The sequence below is a fragment of the Leguminivora glycinivorella genome, chromosome 3 (assembly GCF_023078275.1).
Source record: "Leguminivora glycinivorella isolate SPB_JAAS2020 chromosome 3, LegGlyc_1.1, whole genome shotgun sequence".
Lineage (NCBI taxonomy): Eukaryota > Metazoa > Arthropoda > Insecta > Lepidoptera > Tortricidae > Leguminivora > Leguminivora glycinivorella.
This window is the reverse complement of record NC_062973.1, coordinates 22,799,552-22,819,312: the sequence shown is the minus strand read 5'-3', so window position 1 is coordinate 22,819,312 and position 19,761 is coordinate 22,799,552.

Sequence of the window (19,761 nt, the reverse complement as noted above, 5' to 3'; positions counted from 1 at the left end):
TTCCTCTTCGCCACACATGCGACAATCAGTGTTGTCAGCGTGTCCCATCTTGGCCAAAATTCCTTTGATCCCGTAATGGCCTGTGAACACCCCCGTTATAATTTGCAGTTGTCTGTTGTCTAGCTTTCCTAGCTTTTTGCTCCACCCAGAGTCTACCCTCTGCATAAAGAGCTTTGAATGCTTCAGGCCTACCAGGGCATCCCACTCTTTTTGGTGATTAGATAGATAGCCGTTTTAATGGTTCCTCGTGAAAGGCCCACAAAAGGTTCCGGACCTATGAAGTTATCTTCAGATCCGGCCTTGGCAAGTTCATCAGCATTTTCATTGCCAATGAAGCCTTCGTGCCCCGGTATCCATACCAGTTGCACCCTGTTTTGCCTTCCAAGCTTGTTAAGAGCTCGGATGCCGTTTAATACCAGTCTAGAGTCAACTCTGGGCGATGTGAAGGGTTTGACTGCCGCCTGACTGTCGCTGAGTATATAGATATTCTTCCCTTGGGTTTGTCTAACTATATTCTCATGTACACAGGCAATTATTGCATATGTCTCGGCTTGGAAGACAGTGCCATAATTGCCCATGCTGATACTACCACTGTAGTCATTTGCATAAATGCCTACGCCCGTACCAGATGCTACCTTGGACCGGATCGGATACTTAATATAAAAAGTTGAAAACTCTCTTCGTAGGCTCTAAACAAAAGCGTACTGGTTAGGGTCTTAGAACAGGAATGAGCAAAGATATAGGTACTCGTGCAAAACAGACTAATCAAAAAAAAAAGAGAAGACCAATTAGTCGAAGACACTTCTTATCCAGGGGTGGATCATTTTAGACCTTAGTTGCACAGTGGCTGGTACCAAAGAGTAAGTAAATTCTTTATTGTAGTACCAACATAAAATATACAAGACATCAAATTTAAAAGAATGAAGAAGGAGGAGGAACAAAGGCGAACTTATTTAAAAATTCAAATCCAAAACGCCTCAAATTGCTTGGCAGCGATTTGATGGGTTTTAGTTTCCAAGCTGATCAGTAGATCGACTAAGATTTCGAAGTATAAGTAGTAATTAGACCGATTTTTGTGTATGCATGTAACATGTAACTAAGGACTTAAAAGGAAAATACCTTATATTTCTTGTGAAGTGGAGGGAATTCTGGCGTACTAAATTGCTATGGAACTGATAACAGCTAAATTCGGAGTAAGGCGCTAAATTTCAATTTCAAAAAAACAAGGGACCAGGAAATCTAGGTATAAATCTCCCTTATTAAGTACGGTTTTACAGATAACTTCACGTTAGCTATTAGCAGTAATGAAAGTAGATTGGGGTAACGTTTTCATATAAAAAAAATAATAATAAATATTTGCCTAGAAAAGCTAGAATGAAATAATATTAGTTTGATTTTTTTTTTTTTTTTTTTTTTATTTATTTATTTAGAACACAAACAGTCACATAAACAAATGAGTTGGTGTACTACAATGTAGGTACTAAGTAATTTGGATAAAAAAAGACCTGGAGGTTCATTACTGAATATAAAGATTGTTAACATACTAACAAAATTAGGTATGTAAGCTAATAGGTAAGCAAAAGAAATCATGAACAGTAGGTAATACTTAAGAAGTTTTACAGTCATTAGACTAAATACATTTTCTTTACTACGATCGGATACAATTATAATTAATTTAGTTAGAGGAGGTAAATATTAGTTACTCATATTAAACCGAACAAAAATGTACACTTAGGTTTTTTATTTGTAATACTAGTGTTAAGTCTAAATCTAAAACACTTTTCGCTTGAGTAAACTTTCAAACTACACAAAGAAGTGTTAAAAGGATAAAAAAGAAGTAATGAAGTGATGTAAGAAGTGTTAAAGGATTTTGAAGATAAATAGGTGTTAACTTGTTAGCAATAACATTATCCGTATTAAGAATTGATCGAAATTGGTTTCAGTGACGTCTATCTATTAAATATATTACTTATAAATAAAAAGTAATGTTTATAGAAATTACCCGTTTATCCGGATAATTTCACTTGGATTATTCGAATATTTTCGGATAAAAATATTGGCGGATATTCGAATAATTCGGATATTCGAATATCCGGATTGCAAACCCTAGTTGCAAACCTCCAGGTGCACGTTTTGATGCTCCAGAGCCTTTATCTTTTTGTCGCTTATCACCTTCCCTTCGATTAACTCCTGGTACTTGGCAGCATAGAAGCTGACGTCGTCTGAGATCTCTTCCAGTGTTTTCTTCATGTTAAATACTACTTCAAGTTTCTCGTTGACCGCTGCAAGTAACTTCTCCGGTGTAGCCTTTGCCATCTCTAGGCTTATAGAATGGCTGGCCTTAGGAGTCTGCGTCTGCGAGTCTTGGCATTCATCACAAAACTGCGTTTTCAGGAATCCCTTTATTTTCTCGGCACATTTCTTGTGATAAGCTCCTTCACAGGGTCCTTTGCACTTCGCCGAGGCCAGGCGACCTATAGACACCTCACAGAGTTTACACAAAACCATTGCGTTGTACCGAGACGATTTAATAACACGGAAGTACTGATAACGTAAACAATGCACCGTTATATGCGCTAGCGCACACGTGGACGCGTCCGCTCGGCGGGAGCTCGACCGGCTGACTGATACTACTATGTCGCGGTCGGGGGTTTTTTCAAAATTTTAATTTTGTAGTTAGATTATTTTTACCGGGATTTGAAGTCAGGACAATCGGCCTCGCAGTCACTACACTGACTGGTAACCCCTGCGAAGTAAATCAGACCGGTCGTAGAACTCGTAGAATAATATATACCTACCTACACATGGCTGATCGTATGTGTCGTTTCAACCAAATAATATAATTGAATTACTACTTTTAAGCATAATAAAGACAATCCCACTAATAGTAATTCTAGATCGATAGGCATTCTATAGTAACTATAACTTAGTAACTTAGGTTATCTGTACACGTATTCACAATGTCCGGCAATTGGCAACCGTCTTGCAATTTCCTCCAGAATCTACAGAGACCATACTGCAATACGTCATGTGGTCATCTAAATATTCCATGTGTGCTTCAATCATAAAATAGGTTATATTTTAGTAATATCCAGTTTGTTTATTTAGTCACCTACAAAATTTTGCGATTGGAATATACAGGTCCTATTGAAGAACCTATACCTACTATGGGCATACCTAAATCCCTAAAGCGCAAAAATATCTTCACTGTCCTATAGAAACTGTCAAGGTCAGACCCCCAAAATGTATGTAATGAATTGACACAGAAGTGGAAGCACGTCAGCTACGTTCTTGACGCAATTCAGACGAAAGTCGCATTTTTGCTTCGGCTCATTCGTCCGAACTTAATAGGCACTTTCAGGCGTTCGGAGACAAAGTGCCGGTGTAATTGCATTTGTCCCCTCGACTTATGGGCCAATTCAAACGTGCACTGACATCAGAACGATATCTCAATGATATTGTGGCGACCACTTACATTTGCCTTTATAAAATGCAACAACAACACTGAAGTTGGATTTACATCACACTTGGCTAAGAACTATCCCGACAAATTCAGTTTTCAAACAAAAGAAATGAAATCTGAATCGGTTCATCCGTTCGAAAGCTATGATGCCACAGACAGACAGACACGTCAAACTTATAACTCCCCGTCGTTTTTGCGTCGGGGCTTAAAAACTAGAGATAAAGAAAAACACGTGTAATATAAAAATTGTCCAACCAGCAATGTAGACATAAACAGTAATATGTAAATAAGTTCTTATTTCATACACGGTTGTTACTAATAGTGCTCCTACAATGTCAATGCCATCGCGCTGTCCCTGTCACACAATGTTATATAACATTTATAACAGCCAGTGTGGGAACACCATTAATGTTCCTGTCACCATTTCATCGCACTCCCAAAATGTCATTTAGTAGTGCGTCTCACTTGTGTCACAAGCAAGCACGAGCGAAATGCGCGATATTTGAATGATATCATTTTGATGTCATAATGACATCATATATATTCGAACTGGCCTGTTAGTAGCGGTAGGGGGTACCACGCGTAATGTGTGGAATCTGTTGCGGAATTTCCAGCAGAAACTATTGTTGCTATTTATTTGATTTTGGGCCTCAAGTATCGCGAAAAACAAAGTTGGCATCTTTCTTCTACAACATTTATTACGCATAGTTTGACGACCGGTCTGGCCTAGTCGGTATTGTCGGTAGTGACCCCGCCTGCCGATGGTCGGGTGTGGTCCGAATCCCGGTAAAGACATATATATGTCTGTTGAACACAGATATTTTGTTTCTGGGTCATATAATCATGGATGTTATCATTCGCTTAACCTCTGAGACTATCACAGCCTTTTTTTTTTTATACGACGTCGGTGGCAAACAGGTATACGGCCCGCCTGATGGAAAGCGGTCACCGCAACCTATGGACGCCCGCAACTCAAGGGGTGTCACGTGCGCGTTGCCGACCCATTAGAAACTTGTACACTCCTTTTTTGAAGGACCCCATACTGTAGTTCATCGGGAATAGGTACCTCGACAGGGAGCTCATTCCACAGCCGGAGCGTTCGTGGCTTCGCCTTTGGCTTGACTGCAAACAATTTCACTTGAATGCCAATGTTTGCTATACGAGTAATCTAAGACTTCGAGCTCAGTTCTTAGAAAATGTATCTCTCCTAATCGTTCCCTCGTGTAAGGATCTTGAACACAATCACAGTTAAAAGCCGTAACACAGTAACAGCCTTTGGAAAATCTATTCATGTTTACGGTATTTGTAGTTCAGTAAAGTTGAAATTAAATCTGCTAGTGACACGTTACTCTGCTCTTCGTCTGCTATAATTAAGTGAAACAAACACCTAAGTACTTGTAAAGTAATCAAATCAGAAGCAGAATGTTATGGCTTATCTGTTTACAATTTTGAATACATTGCCGGCGTAACCGGATGGCAATCGTCGACACCAAGGGCCGAAATGCAGTCTGGCTCTGTCGCGCCTAGAGATGGGTAGTGAGTAAATACTCAAGAGTAAATATCGAGTAAATACTCAGTATTTACTCAAAATACCCGTATTTACTCAAATTGGTGGGTATAAACTATTTCGCGTGCTGAAATGGAAATACAAATTAGAAATATTGGTGTATTTTGTTATCGGCTACTAAGTTAAGTAATCAAATTTATATGAATTTTATTTTAAAGACGTGCTCTCCATACATGTAACTATTTTTCACAAAAATAAAATTCAGAAATTACCAGTGTATTATATATCATCTGATAGGTCTTTAAAAATTAATTGAATGTTTCTAAAAAAGTTTTTTAATAATATGAACAGTTTTGGAATAAAACGATAATTAAGGCCGAAATAATGTTTATACCTTTATAACTTTCGAATTCTTTGTTGGAAAAATATCCAGAAACCGTCAAATTATTGGCCATATAATACAAAATACAAAACTAGTACTTTAAACTTCACCAGCTGAGCCATTTTTGAGTTTTCTTTAGAAAACCCTTAATAAAAGGTCGTAAGTGCCACATTAACAATCACTTCCGAACGTCATGCTGTTATCTAGAACATCAATTTCATTTAAGTCTCATACTTTTACTGTAAATACCTGCTTTTTTAAAACAAAACTGCTAACTAAACATTATCACTATTTTTTTCTTACAATGATTACCTCTTTTTCGACAAACTAAGACTCCCATAAGCTTCTAATAATATAAATCTCATTTAAACATGTCCACACAGTTAAAATAAACACGACTAAGTACTTAAATCTCATTTTTTAAATTATTTTTAGGTAACAGTTTCTACTCACCCAAATGAGTAAATACGAGTATTTACTCGGTGCTTTGAGTAAATTACGGGTAAATACTCAGTATTTACTCACCCCTACCCATCTCTAGTCGCGCCAATACGCAAGAGCGGTAGGGATAGATATCTACGAAGCAGATATTATCGTGAGCGTTTGTGCATTTGGCTACGTACCCTGTAGTTCTACCATCATTTTGAAGTTTTAGAATACGTTACTCTATAGCTTAAACGTCATGAAACATCTATGTAACTTTAGGTTCTAGTAAACAACCGTTTGGGGCGCTGTTCACTTTCTCCATACCATTAGTTATGTAATTTTCCTTCCTATCGAGTAACGTACTAGAATCAGCGATTGTGAATACTAAAATATAATATCAAAGCACTCACAAGTCAAGTACCTATTCTAAAATGTCAAAAACGCACATTCTCTAGATTCTGTTTTTTTTATTGTGATTTTCGCCCGTAAATCTGTCACACCCACGTCACAAAGGCCTGACTCATTAAATTTTATGTACGTTCCTAATTTCATTCTGTAATCAGCCGTCGTTGTGTCAACGCTGTGGCATTTATATAAAAACAGCCAGAAAAGCACGTAAACATAATGATAATAACACCTGTGGCATATTTCACAACAGTGACAATTGTCACCCGACAGTGACACTTCCCGTACGTTGCCTGTCCAACAAGGAAATATTGATGCTGAGTAAGGCCAGCACGGGAAGCATGGTCCCGCGATAGACGATAAAATATCAGGCCGTCCCTATCGCACTTACAAATAGTGCGATAGGGACGGCTTGCTATTTTATCACTTATCGCGCGGCCATAATTGCCTGCCTGATTTAGACGACGTGCGAACTGGCATGCGATTTTAGTTACATTGCGGGCTGTTGAGGTAACATACAATTTTGCACAGCCATTTGTACCGCAATGTAATAAAACTCGTATGCGAGTTCTCGTACCGTCTAAATGGGCCCTAAGGCCTGATTTAGACGACGTGCGAACTCGCATGCGATCTTAGTTACATTGCGGGCTGTTGAGGTTTCATAAAATTTTGGACAGCGATCAAAAAGCGCAATGTAATAAAACTCATATGCGAGTTCTCGTGCCATCTAAATGGGCCCTAACAATGTTACTTACTCTTATCAAACCAGAAATAAGCACAGAATTGTCATTGTCAAATGCCAATGTCACTATGGTGAAGTAGCCCACTTACAATGAAGTATTTGTAAGAATTTTTATTTCGTTTCATACACAAATTTTATCAAAAAATTGCGGTAACGTAATTAGTTATTTGTTATACAAGGGGGCAAAGTTGTATTTTAACGCCGAGTGTGGAATTGAAAAACGAGCAAGTGAAAGGATTCTATAGTTGAACCACGAGCGAAGCGAGTGGTTCGAGAATAAAATCCTGAACTTGCCAGTTTTTTAACACACGAGAAGTAAAATATATTTGCACCCGAGTGTAACACAAAACTTTTCCCCTCACTGTAGCGAGGAAACTACAACGCAAAAAATGCGTTTATCACTGCTTCCAGTAGTTCCACAGGTGGTAAATCATCTTTATTACGAGATTCACCTAATTTTATCAATTTTACAGCAGTTAATTTGACTTTATTCAAGGTCAAATTACTTTACCCACTAGTGGATAAAATGCGTTTTTACCCGCTGGTATTAAAGGACAAAACACGTGTTTCCGGGCTAGTGAGGGGAAAAATAACTTTCTATCTTTATGGCTTTGAAATCCTTTGAATTCAAATTCACGTGGTTGCTGGCCCCGGCTAATTTTTCATCTCATTTTCATATGACCTGCAGGTCATGAGTTCTTGTCATTAGGCTTTTTACGCTCATCAATATGTGATACCAAAATTCCTGAGACTCCAAGAAGTTCCAGCCATTGTGCCAACTATCCGTCGTTATGTACGAAATAATTTCTCTTTACCAGCATATATGTAGGTATTCATCTTTAACCCCCGACGCAAAAACGACGGGGTGTTATAAGTTTGACGTGTCTGTCTGTCTGTCTATCTGTCTGTCTGTTTGTCTGTCTGTCTGTCTGTGTGTGTGTCTGTCTGTGGCACCGTAGCTCCCGAACGGATGAACCGATTTAGATTTAGTTTTTTTTGTCTGAAAGCTGAGTTAGTCGGGAGTGTTCTTAGCCATGTTTCATGAAAATCGGTCAACTATGTCGCGGTCGGGGGTTTTTTCAAAATTTCAATTTTTTAAATTCACAGACACGTGGTACTCGGAAGGGTGCAAACGATTGGTATCTTGCCTCGCACCTCAATTGTCTTTAATCAACGCATCAGCATCAACCAGATTGAGCTAGCGTTAGCTGACAGGCGCTCAAGCTCACGGTCAAGGTCGTATCAAAACACAAAATATCAAACCATAAACAGAATCAGTCTAATGTAACCCTTTCATCGCAAGTTCAATAACAGTAGTTATAAAGTATACAGTGCGAAGATTAAAGCAGTGCGCGTCGGAAAACTTCGTCTATCTTTGGCACAGGCGGCGTAAGAAAAACAAACTACTGCTATAGCTTTCCGGTGAAGGAAAATTAATAGGAATTTTAATTTTGTATTATTTCTACCTAAGGTACAATACAATATAAATGGTTTATTCGCAGTAATATGGTTACAAAATGGTCTTATATACTAGACTAGCTTTTACCCGCGGCTTCGCCCGCGTAATAAAAGTATTCTTATTGAAACGTTTACAAAAAAATAAGATTTTCATTTGGATCCGTAGGTTTCTTTGTAGGTACATCTGTCCGCGATTATTTCGATTAAGGTAAAACGGGGCAATTCTCGACTGGGGGGGCATTGTAACTGATCTATTTGCTGTATTTACACTGCTTTTTGGCTGACTGTACCTTACACATATTGTACTATTGTTTTAAAAGAAATTCTTGCAATGATTGTAGAATTGTTACACAGCGACCACAGCGTAGGTAGTAGGTACGAATATGTATGTATTTTACCTATATAAATATTATAAAGCCAGTATCTCGACGCTATGGTCGGTAGGGTAAAAAGTACTTCCTTGCATTATCGCTTACAATTTTTTCCATTTTGCTTATACTTATTGCAAATGTAAACATATAAAAGGCAAGAAAACAACGATCTTCTTACAGCACATTGGTTATCACGGATGCAGGATACGCCGATGCCTACTTACTAATCCCTTCCCGCTGAGCCACCTGCATTTTACACTGCCTAGATAGCGATTGCCGTAATTTCTTATATATCTCTATCCTTGTCCCCGTCCCCATCCCCGTCCCGTCCCTGTCCCCGTCCCTCCCCTATCCCTATCCCTATCCCTATCCCTATCCCTATCCCTATCCCTATCGCTATCGCTAGAAATTATCATGCTAGGAGGTGAACTTTGAAAAATCCTTCCTGTAAGGAACTTCCGTGTCAAAATCTTGAACCAGAAGTAAAATTCTTTATATTTTCCACGTTCTACAATATAATTCTTCTTACAACTTTCAGGCGTGTTTTCTTCTTTTATATATATTTTTGATATTTAAACGAATTTTTATACGTCGCGTGTCTCGGGGCGCGCAAAGGGCGTCCGCGCCACGCCACCTGAGTGTAAACAGTCAAGAATCCAAAATTCTTTTACGTCTTATACTTAACATGCAACTTACTAACTAATGTCTTAATAATAAGAGTCTTCATTGTAAGCGAAGAACTCGTTTACTGAGTAAAATACTCTAAGCTCTTTGTATTGTAAGGTATTCATGAAATAGTGACGATGGTAACGCAGTTTTTTTTTGTACATATTTTTTTGACATTAAAATTTGTATGTTGCAAAATAAATGAAGTTCTTGTATGATTGTACCTACCCTTCTTCTTCTTCTTCCTCCTACCCTTATCCCACGTTATGTGGGGTCGGTACAACACGTCTTCCTCATCCATTCTCCTCACATCTTTCTTTCTCATATCCTCTCTTACACAATCCATCCATCCATCCATTGTATGATGTTATCCATACTAATATTATAAATGCGAAAGTAACTCTGTCTGTCTGTCTGTCTGTCTGTCTGTCTGTTACGCTTTCCCGCTTGAACCACGCAACCGATTTTGATGAAATGACAATCTTTAGACCCTGAGACAGAACATAGGCTACTTTTTATTTCGAAAAAAAGGGATGAAGGGGTTGAAAAAGTGGTTGAAAGTTTGTATGGGATTTCTTAATTTTAAATGATAAAACCATGAAACTTTATATTTTAGCACTTGATAAGAAATCATTAAACATATATTTAAAGTCACATACAGGTCGAACGCGATTAATTAACATTATTTTCACCTTTAAAATAAACATGGTGGGAAATAAACATTAACTAAAAGCGGGTAGATTATATTTATTTGTCTACCCCGAACATTTATATAAATTAATATCGGGTAGTTTTGTGTTGTTTACATGTCCGGTGACATTTTGCTGGGACGTCAGTCTTCCGCGACCACGGCCAGTGCAACCTGGCCGAAACGTTGGGAAAAAAGGTAAAAATTATGTTAATTAATCGCGTTCGACCTGTATGTGACTTTAAATATGTGTACAAAGCGCGAGAACTTAAAGTGTTATATCATTAAACATCTTGATAAGGGATAGAGATAGGGATAGGGATAGCGATAGGGATAGCGATAGGGAAAGCGATAGGGATAGCGATAGGGATAGGGATAGCGATAGCGATAGCGTTAGCGATACGGATACGGATACGGATAATATGGGTATCGTTAGAGGGATACGGATAATCGGTCGGCGGTCTCTTACAATCAAAGTGCTCTAAGACGATCGTTGTTTGCTTGCTTGAAGATTACGTTTGCGATAAGTATAAGCAAAATGTAAAAAATTGTAAGGGATAATAGAAAAAAGTACTTTTTACCCACCGATCATAGTGTCGAAATACGGGCTATGTGGGATGTTTATAAAGGTTTCCCCAGCGTATATAGAATTACCTACGCTGTGGTCGATGTGTAATATTTCTACAATCATTGCAAGCAAAAGTATTATGTGCAATCGAAATAATCGCAGATAAATATACCTACAGAGAAACCTACGGTCCCTACGGATCCAAATGAAAATCTTAATGAATACTTTTATTACGCGGGCGAAGCCGCGGGTAAAAGCTAGTGTATGATATAAAAAAAAAAAATTAGTATAAAGAAACTGAACTATGTAATTACGACAAAGACCTGAGTTAACTATTCGAACGGTATTGGATTACTCCTCTTTCCTTCTATTTATTCTTAGATTATTATCAAACGGTACGAGTATTAGGATATTGGTTTTCTTTGTATAGGTTACCATGACAATGACAACACACTGATAATATCCAGAGAATAATTTTTCGAGTTGTCCTCTTGCATCAGTTGATCAAAGTTAGAGATAAATAGAACAGTCCCTTTAGCTTTCTTTTGGAAATTATTAACTTTTAAGTTGAATTACTAACATAGTTTTAAGGTTTAGTTGTTGGGTTTTTAATGATTCGAAATAAAACATGTCGGAGACAGACCGGATATTGGCACGGACAGTCAATTGTAGCGCAGCGCGCGAAGAGTTGCAGCTGGACAGCTGACGTCACAACCAACCAGTTGTCCACCCAACGAGTTGTCCCCACTTCGTGCGCTAGGACGGAGCCGGGATACCTGAGACCCAGCACTCTCTGGCGGACCACGCTAGAGACAAGAAATCTTAGAGCTACCTCGGAACTGTCCACGCTATAATTGTTCTAAATCAAGTGGTTTACCTATCAGTTAGTGTAAAATTGAAAGTGTGTAAAATAAATCGTTGATTACTATCGTCGTCGTCTTAATCCTCGATGACCCAGCAACACCCTGATGTCTGAAAATGGTGCCAATCCTGACCAAAGCCTAAAGTAAATGGCGATAACTACCAACCAACTACAGATTTCGTTAGTGATAGTTTTATAAGACCAGAAATTATAGTTTGATAGTTAACATAAAGCACAGACCAACCCCTATAGACATCCATTACAAGACGACTCGCGGTCGCCAGCCTTCCTAGTATTTGCACTGATATAAGCGCGGGCGCTCGCCGTGCCCGATCAGTAGCGACCAAGTAACAGACCCGAAAGCAGCGCGTGTTTTTCGCAGTAAAAAAATTGAAAAAGGGTATTTTGATGTCTTAAAGATGTCCACTTGTAGTGTGAAATGGTTTGGAAAGGTAACAAGAAGCTCAAATTTAAAAACAGACGTCATTACATTCCACATAAAAGTCATATTTATAATTTATTCAGAGCCGGCATAGGTCAACTTACATTGGCCACTTACGCGTCAGTAGAGGGACAGTCCCTTTCATCTGGCGCGACTGCCCGCCGTCCTTGAAACAGCCAATCACAGCGCGCTTAACACATTCCCCGCCCGCTCCTCACACCCCTGGCACTGGTGACTCGTATCGCGAACAAAATATACAAGATTGCTACTCTATAGGAGGTTCTCTGTGACATAAAGATAAAAAAACTGTAGGTATAAAAGTATGAACTACCTTGCAAATTTTAATATTTCGTACTTTAGAAAACAAACATATTCCAGAAAAAAAAATTCTGTGACAGACGGACAGACAGACGCTCGAGTGATCCTATAAGGATTCCGTTTTCCCTTTTTGAGGTACGGTAAAACTACAAGTTAAAATATTTTCTATGAAAGTAATTTAATTTGTTCTTAGAGCGGTAAAAACTTATTTTTTTCAGTTTTTTTTTTTCAAGACAAAAGAAAACTTTTTTTTTGCAACTCTAAGCAAAAGTGGTAATAGTTGAATGAAAACTTGGTCAGGGAAATTTTCTTAAATGGTCATGGAAAGTCAGGGAAAAGTCAGGGATTTTTTTTTGGGTTTAGTAGTGGACACCCTGACTACAACTCGCTCACTAATAATATAAGAAAAACTCAAGCATCTTTTTTCTTGATCCCACATTTGCACGGGCTATCTTGTGAGCGTTTTTATGGACGGATGAACCTATTCCACGCCAAAAGGCGAATGATCGTTTTACTATGTTTACCTTCGTCGTAAACATATGTTTATGAAACGCGCCTGACCGACTTTCAACTCGGAGAAACATAGGATTGAGATTTAGTCTAAACTTTTTCAAGACCGTGTGAAAACATTTTGAAATATTTAATATAACATTGTTAGTTTCAGGTCAGTTGGGTTTCCAGTTTCACATTGTTTTCGGTGTTTTTCTATCATCCTAAAATATGATTGAGCGATGTTTAGTAACGGAACAAAGTAGGGGAAAATCTCACACATTTTATAGATTATAAAAATACAGGATTATACTATACCTACATATATTTAACTACCTTTTTCCCGCGGCTTCGCCCGCGTACTAAAAGTAGTCTTATTCAAACGTTGAACTTTTGATACCCATTTCACCCCCTTAGGATGTGAATTTAAAAAAATATTTCTTAGTGCTCCTCTACACCTTATAAGGAACCTACGTGCCAAATTTGGAATCTCTAGGACCAGAGGTTTTCGCTGTGCGTTGATATGTCATTCAGTCAGTCATTAAGTCTGAGTGGTAAAATAAAACCGCTTCTTGTGCGCATTTTCTTGAGATTATCTTTTAGAACTAGTTTTACATTTTTAAGCTGAAAGGAGGAAAAATATTCAAGAAAATGTCATAATTTGGAAAATTGGGTTGATCCGCTTATTAAAAGCCTTACATAAAAGGAGATGAAAGCTAAATTGATTTAATAGCTTAAGCTATCCTTAGAGATGAGCAAAAAGTGGACCGGACCGCAAAGGCATGCATTTCCTTGTGTATTTTGAAGAGCCCTATTTATATCAAAAAATACTTTTTACAATTGTAATCATATTTTACTACGACGTTGAAAATAACTCATACTTTTTATGACATGGTGGCAAACAAGCAAGCGGTCTGCCTGTTGATTAACAGTCACCGTAGCCTATAGACGCTATGGATGTGAAACTAAATGATTATCGTACTTGAGATGATATTAGTGATGCGCCGTTCCCTATAAAATTCTCCAAGTAGTAAATATTTCCTATCAAGGGAAATTTCCTTCCATGAGGAATATATTTGGAGAACTTTCCCGGGAACAGCACAACGGTCAGCGATGCATCTCATTCACCAAGATGATCTTCAGTGTCGTATCAAAATAATTTCAAAGCATTATTATTAATTTGTTTTTTATCATGCAGAAACGTCTGTGAGGGATGCATTACAAATTGCTTTTCTGAATGTCCAAAACCGACCTGCAGGAATTCAAGGCTAAATGATTATTGCTAACCATTTCTTTTCTTACGCTTCAATACCGTTATCATAACTGTCAAGAAAATGCCCATACCTATACCATATATATATATAATATATATATATATTTATTTTATATAGGAAACTAGCCTAATGGCTAGTTTCGAAAAATAAAGCACCCCGTAATTAGAAGAAAAACATGGACAGTAGTTATGGTTAAACATAATTTATATTTAATAAGTCAAAGAGAAAGATATAAAGTAAATGAACTGACCGTGACGTTACTCCTCAGTATTTCATAGTAATTCCATATTAGCAAATCGTTTTGACATTTCTTAAAAAGAAGCTGATTTGACTAGTAGGAAACTAGCCTATACAACCCTTTGTACTTGCACGTATTAGTTCCACCCCAGTCCCCCTGTTTCTACTATACGTCATCTCCAATATGTTTTATTGCATCACTTGATACGTCTTGCGACCCGATACTTTCATTACTGGAGTTGTGAACTCAAGGACCTTATTCAGAAACGAAAATTGAATTTCAATTCGTATGCGTAGGTACACAATCATGATATGTTTGTCATTATGAATAATTGGTTCAGTCTAGTAAATAAATAACCACTATAGAAAAAATGACATGGATGATATTTTTATTCCCAAATCAAAATGCTAATCAAGATGCATACTCGGTACGTAATTGGCTGGTTGAGTTATTAAAGGACCTCGCTAAAAATTGTTTGTTCAATACTTACGTTATGGAATGTCAAATTTATCTATTAAATACTCAATGAACTTTATTTACATGAACATATTTACATAATTATATAAGAAACTAAGACTAAACTTAAAAGCTAGCTAATGTCTAAAATAGGCCCTTGAGGCATTGTACCAAGGATACTGGCGACATTTCCTCGCTGTATCGCAATGCTGATACGTTGAGCGAGGAAGTCGCCAGCTCTTCGGTCACCAGTTACCTCAACCAGACGCTTCGCGATTTCTGTGAACAACTTGTTCGCGCTGGGGCCCCATGGACCTAGAGTTTCTACACCAAAGGGTACAAAAAGGTATTCTTTGCCAAGACTTTTGTATTTATTACGTTTCAAAATTTCGGCACTTTCTGCCGCTGCGCCCGCTTTTATCTTGGTCCGTTGGAGGTGAGACGGTGCCAATGTGTCTACGCTGGTAGCATCCCACACTAACATTCGTCCCATACTCCAAGGGACCAAGGACACTCCATCAGGCCTCTTGCCATCATCTCTGATTATGCCAGTCGGCTCAAGGAGAGCAGGCACATTGATGGTTGCAAGGGACCGACGGATAATATCATTAAGCGACGCATGTCTCGAAAAATACTTATATGTGCCATAATCTGGGTAAAGGGACCTTACTGTCGATGGCACTTACGGCGTTATGGATGTTCATAACTAGCTTTTACCCGCGGCTTCGCCCGCGTAATAAAAGTATTCTTATTGAAACGTTTACAAAAATAAGATTTTCATTTGGATCCGTGTACAAATACGACGCCGCGGGACGTAAAGGCCGGTTCACACGTATTAAGTTGTCAAGTAATTAACTAAATTTTAACTTAATTTTAAGCGACTTAAAGCGTGTAAACAATCAATTTAGTAATAAGTTACAAGTTAATATTTAGCGTGCACTTAAGCAAGTAAATTAGAATTTTGTCTATTTTTCGGTTAAGTAGGTGGGCGTGAACTACCACTTGATACGTTTGGACAGGCACGACTTAGTTAAATATTAGTTAATTGTATAAGTTTGGCGAAGTGGTTGCGATCTTATGTTCGTGAGTTATCTTTTTTGAAAAATGTCGAAGTGGTCGGAAGACACTACGTACAGTGAAGTTTATTGAAGAATAATTATGTTAAAGAAAGTTGCACTAGCGCCATATTAATTCCTTCTGATTATCCAGTTTCTCACCCAGTATCGTGGGTGCTCTCGTTTCCCTGTCTATTTCATCCTTCAGTTCGTCTAAAACCTCGCTGAATACGAATTTAATTACTGAATGAATGACTTGAAAGCGCTGTTGATCGTCCATTTCGAGATGACTAAAGAGCTTAGCTGTTTACGACGTGTAAACGCTTACTTAAAAACGCTTACTTAAGTCGCTTAAAATTAAGTTAAAATTTAGTTAATTACTTGACAACTTAATACGTGTGAACCGGCCTTAAGCGCCATCGACAATAAATATTATCTACGCATAATACAGAAATACGCATTATGCTGCAAACATATCTGACCCCTTCTGGGTACAAAACATAGTCATAGAATCGTGTAAATAAATTAAAGTCTCTCAAATGAGAATAAGCTAGAGACGCACACTAGAGAATAAGCCCCCGAGGCATCATAAGAACCCACAGGAAACATCCGCCCTTGAAGCAGTAAGCGATCAGTAACGATATCTAATTAAAAGTTGTCAAAGGACTTACCATATTTGCTCCACCGCCTAATCTTCCAGATTAAACACTAAGATACTTAATAAATATTTTAATCACTAACAACCTTGTAACTTTTCAAAGTTCGTTAAAATAGTTGGACTTGACTTCAAAGTTCATAATTGATCCATTTTAATTTAATAATTTTCTGTTGCATCTATAATATAGTAAATTCAGATATATCTCAAGCTTCAGCGTAGTGAAGCGAGCGTTCTCGGCCGCAGCTGAAATAACACTGAACGGGCCGCTACTACAATCTATATTAATTCAATATCTACAGTGTTTCCATTTCCGCTTGAGGCTGGAAACATAATGGAAATGTCTGTAAATAACCGGTAATGGAATAAAAGCATGGCTCTAGGTTAGGATGCCGACATGTTCAATGGAAAGCAATGTTTTCCGAATCTGAGATAAGACGAGCTTTTAGATTATAATGCAATGTGCGCATCAAATCAAAACTAGGTAGGGCATTTAGTAATGGTGAATACTGATTGATTGGTATAATAATATGCTTCTGTCCAAGACTTCTGGCCCGATTCGAACTTTATTGTACAACAAATATTATATTTGGATACGAAGTGGATTGGATAGTCAGTGACAAAAATTACATTTTTGTTTGAAAAAAAAAACGTCAGTTTGGACTGTGACAGATCGGTATTACCTAAGTATATCCCAATGCCAGTCGACCTAAAAATATCAACATCCTTTAATTTAGCGAGATAAGAAAAGAAAAGCAATTTGGTTCAATAAGATAAAAGAAGCCAAAATTTAATCCAGGAATAATCTTTGTAGAATTTCATTTCTATTGCGCTGTAAAGAAAAATTCTATCGTTATCTTTTAAATAAATGTAATTCTAGTCCGTGTTTGTAATTTTATAAAGTAACTACTTAGCTGTTGCCCACGAAGTCGTTCGCGTGGATCCATTTCCCAAAATAAGGTTATTTCCCGATACTTAAGAGGTAACAGGAGCGATAATGCTAAAGTGGAAAAGTGATTTTAATTCCTACTCTTGATACTGACTGACAAATGTGCGTTAAGGACATCTCAGATGAAAAATATTGCGAAATAGTACATTACATCAGAGGCCGGGAAAATGAGGATTTCCGGCCAAGTGGGTATATACGGATAGGGATACGAGGCCGGGAATCCGTTTTCACGCCGAGGCATGTATAGTGCTTTTCTCAAACATACAATGAAATAAAAAAAAATGCTCTAAAGGACAATATTTTATAAAAAAAAGTTACTTTGCAGGCCTAGGCCTAAAAAATAATATGAAATCCCTTTACAGTCCTCTCGAGTTGTTGCGCCCAAAAAGCGATACTTCCCAGCCCATTTTAAGGAACGTAAAGACAATATTTCATTGCATGTTTCGTTTTCTTTCAACCCCTTATTTGCCAAGAGTGGCACTGAAGCTTTAGTAGTTTCATGTGTTCTGCCTACCCCTTTATGGGATACAGGCGTGATTGTATGTATGTATGTATGTATGTTTGAGAAATAGTACATTACATCAGAGGCCGGGAAAATGAGGATTTCCGGCCAAGTGGGTATATACCGGATAGGGATACGAGGCCGGGAATCCGTTTTCACGCCGAGGCATGTATAGTGCTTTTCTCAAACATACAATGAAATTTAAAAAAATGCTCTAAAGGACAATATTTTACTTATTAAGTGACAAAATACAAATACACTCAAACGTCAAGTGTGACAAGTATCCAGGTCACACAAACATTAAAAAAAAGTGACATGACAGTACTGACAGCTTACTTAAAAAAGTTACTTTGCAGGCCTAGGCCTAAAAAATAATATGAAATCCCTTTACAGTCCTCTCGAGTTGTTGCGCCCAAAAAGCGATACTTCCCAGCCCATTTTAAGGAACGTAAAGACAATATTTCATTGCATGTTTCGTTTTCTTTCAACCCCTTATTTGCCAAGAGTGGCACTGAAGCTTTAGTAGTTTCATGTGTTCTGCCTACCCCTTTATGGGATACAGGCGTGATTGTATGTATGTATGTATGTATGTATGTTTGAGAAAAAATATTTTCCGTGCAGATGGTGCTTTTTACGAACTACTGCGAGAAGTGGTCCATTTCTTGTATGGTCGAAACTTCGGAGGGCCACTTGCACTGAAAAACGCCGTACGATACACGTGCAAAAAGAAAATTCGTCACTCGTGTGATTTAAAATACTCCCTTCGGTCGTGTTTTAATTTATTGCCACTCGTTTCGAACTGTTTATTTTCCGCACTTGTATATTAAAACCGAGGTGCCGCTCTCGACTGTTTCAAAACAATAACAAGAATTCACTCGAGGCATCAACTGAGATTGTAATAAGTAATAACCCCCCAAAGAGTAATTTAAGAGGATACGGTAGCGAAAATGCTAAAATGGAAAGGAGCTCCCCTTTCAACTTGGGAATATCAGTTAAATATACAAGAGTTATTAACTAGATTTATCGAAAAAAAATTGTCCATTAACAACAACTCAGTCAAAAGATATTTCAAAAAAATCTTTAAAATCGAGGTTCCGCTCTCGACTCTTTCCTCCTTCAAAACTTAATCAATCAGAACGAAATTTGAGAACCTGGATAACAATGAAATAATCTATGTCGGACCGTTTAGTTTTTTTGGTTAATTGTTACCAATGAAAAAGGCCGTTTTTGGAAATTTTTGATTGGCTCTAGAGTCTTTAAAAAGCAGTATATCAAAAAAATCAAAACGGTCCGACACAGATAAAAATAATAACAATCTGTGTTGAAAAAATCATTCCTCTATCTTCAAAAACCAGGGAGGAAATAGTCGAGAGCGTTTGTATGGAGAATTGACCCCTACCGTATCGTCTTAACGCAGCTATTTGATTGTTGCCTTTAAATATTGTTGGTATTTCGTTCCCTTTGCGAAGGCATGTAATTAAATTTTCCTTTTTTGCGCAAATGCCAGGAGAGTTGATGAATTGTACGTTAGCCAAAGGTTGTGTTTTTAGGAAATGAGATGATTTAAAATTCAGGAAAACTAAACGGACCGACCTTCTTACAAATCCGGATAAATTAATAAGTGACGAATGACGAATAACAAAGTATTTGCTAATACTATTTCAAAAGGCGCTGCCAGTGCGTTACTTTATTACATACTAGCTTTTACCGCGTAATAAAAGTATTCATTAAGATTTTCATTTGGATCCTTAGGTTTCTCTGTAGGTATATTTATCTGCGATTATTTCGATTGCACATAATACTTTTGCTTGCAATGATTGTAGAAATATTACACATCGACCACAG